The sequence below is a fragment of the Tinamus guttatus genome, unplaced genomic scaffold (genome assembly GCF_059628265.1).
Source record: "Tinamus guttatus ecotype Peru unplaced genomic scaffold, ASM5962826v1 Tinamus_guttatus_pri_ptg000300l, whole genome shotgun sequence".
Classification (NCBI taxonomy): domain Eukaryota; kingdom Metazoa; phylum Chordata; class Aves; order Tinamiformes; family Tinamidae; genus Tinamus; species Tinamus guttatus.
The window spans coordinates 210719-212515 of record NW_028288834.1 but is presented as its reverse complement, the minus strand read 5'-3'; the positions used below and the strand labels follow the sequence as shown (position 1 = coordinate 212515).

At 62.9% G+C, this 1797-nt stretch overlaps 1 long non-coding RNA gene across 1 annotated transcript; it reads right to left on the bottom strand.

The window, feature by feature from the left end:
- Positions 1 to 584: 584 nt before the first annotated feature.
- Positions 585 to 1418, bottom strand: LOC148594073 (uncharacterized). Its single transcript, XR_015913574.1, has 3 exons — positions 1359 to 1418; positions 810 to 983; positions 585 to 619 (listed from the first exon to the last, which is right to left on the bottom strand). It is a non-coding gene; the product is annotated as an uncharacterized LOC148594073 (long non-coding RNA).
- Between the last annotated feature and the right edge of the window lie 379 nt (positions 1419 to 1797).

Sequence of the window (1797 nt, the reverse complement as noted above, 5' to 3'; positions counted from 1 at the left end):
ACACCTAAGTGGGGAACAGCGAGAGTCCACATGGGCTTTCCCCAGGCAAGTCAGGGGTGCCAGCATCCCCACTACCATGCAGGAACCATCTCTGGTGCCTGGTACTGCACCACGGACAGGTCCCTAGGGACCAGGTCTCACAGCCAGCCCAGCCCTGGGGACATCCCATCCCGTCCCATCCCTACATCTTGATGGCGGGTGCCCAGGGCTCACCAGGATCTTGGGTGGGGAGCGCAGAGACTCCTTGCCCTTGGGCATCAGCGTATGTAGAAGATGGCGGGGAAGATGAAGGTGAGACAGGGAGCAGACGTGGCACCTGGAGCAGCACCATGGCTGAGTCCTGCCACCTGTGCTGCTGGGACGGGTCTTGCCCTCTCCCCCTCGGATCGAGGCCAGATTTCTAGGAACCTGGGAACATACTGTCCTAGGGACCCTCCTCCCCGCTTACTTTGGTGACCAGCATCTTTCCTGGGAGCAGGATGAGGTCCTGTTCGCTGCCCACAGGCCCCCCTGCCCCAGGCCTCCTCCCCGGCACTCACTTCTTCAGCTCCGTGTAGATGGGCAGCACCTCAGGGTGGCACATGAAGGCGAAGGCCATGATGGGGATGGTGTACGCCGTCTGCAAGAGGAGCAGGTGGCCGAGCATCAGCGCAGCAGGCTTGGGAGCACATGCAGCTGCCCAGAGTGCTGGGGGCCCACAGCAGGAGGCCTTGGGTGCCCCTGGCCACCTTGGCTATGGGCCAGGGAGCTTTCCCACGCACCTGGAGGTGCAGCCCAGCTGGGTGCTTGGCCTCACGTGCAGGCCCTACCTGGGAGTTGAGGGTGAAGTAGCTGGGGGTGCAGGTTCCCTTCTCAGGGGCCTGAAGAACGGGGTAGTCGTTCTGGTGGTTGCTGGGGCTGCCCAGCGTGTCATTGAGGCTGCCCGTGCTGTTCATGTCTTGCGCGAGGAGAGGACAGGGGATCTGAAACTTCTTGTAGATGACCTGGGGGGAACAGAAAGTGCCTCGTGATGCCCCGCCAGCAACGGCCACCTGAGCGGGGGGTCATCAGCTCCAGCTGCACCGCCCCTTACTGGCTGGGTCCCCTCCAGCTCCCTGACTTGGTCCCCTCCGTGGGGTGCCAGCTGTCCCCCACTCTGCTTCTATGGCTGCCTGCATGTCGCTCTCCCACAAGAAGGCTTGTCCCATACCCCGCCCCCCTGAGCAGACCACAGGGTTGCTCGGGATAGTGTGGTGGTGCTCCAGACAAGCCTGGGATCCCGGCAGCCCTGGCACTGGAGCTGCAGTGCAGGCACAGGGAACGCCTGGTCCGGCACTGGGAAGCCCAGCACATTCCAGGGCCTCATGTCCTGCACTCACCGAGATGAGGAAGAAGACCATGCAGCTGAGGGAGAAGCCACTGGCATAGCCCAGGTAGCCTGTGCAGAGAGGAGAGCACTGGTGGGCACGGGCAGGGATGCAGAGCTGGCCAGGAGCCCTCACCCAGACTCATCGAGCTGCTTCATGAGGGCCAGGGGCAGGATGATGGTGATGGAAACCAGGATCACCAGGTAGTTCCCATTCGTGTACCAGTCCCTGGAAGCAGAGGAGATGCCTGCTCACAGCCTCCCTTGGCCAGAGGCATGGGGGCACAGGGAATGCCCCCAGGAGGCGCTGCAGAGCCCTGGGAGTTTTGGGGAGCAGCGGCTGCCATCCCTAAGGACTAGCCCAAAAAATGATGCATGGACAAAATGGCCAGTGCTGGAGTGTGGATGCGCTGGGCCTGGACGTGGAGCAGGAGCGGGACCGGGAGCCGGAG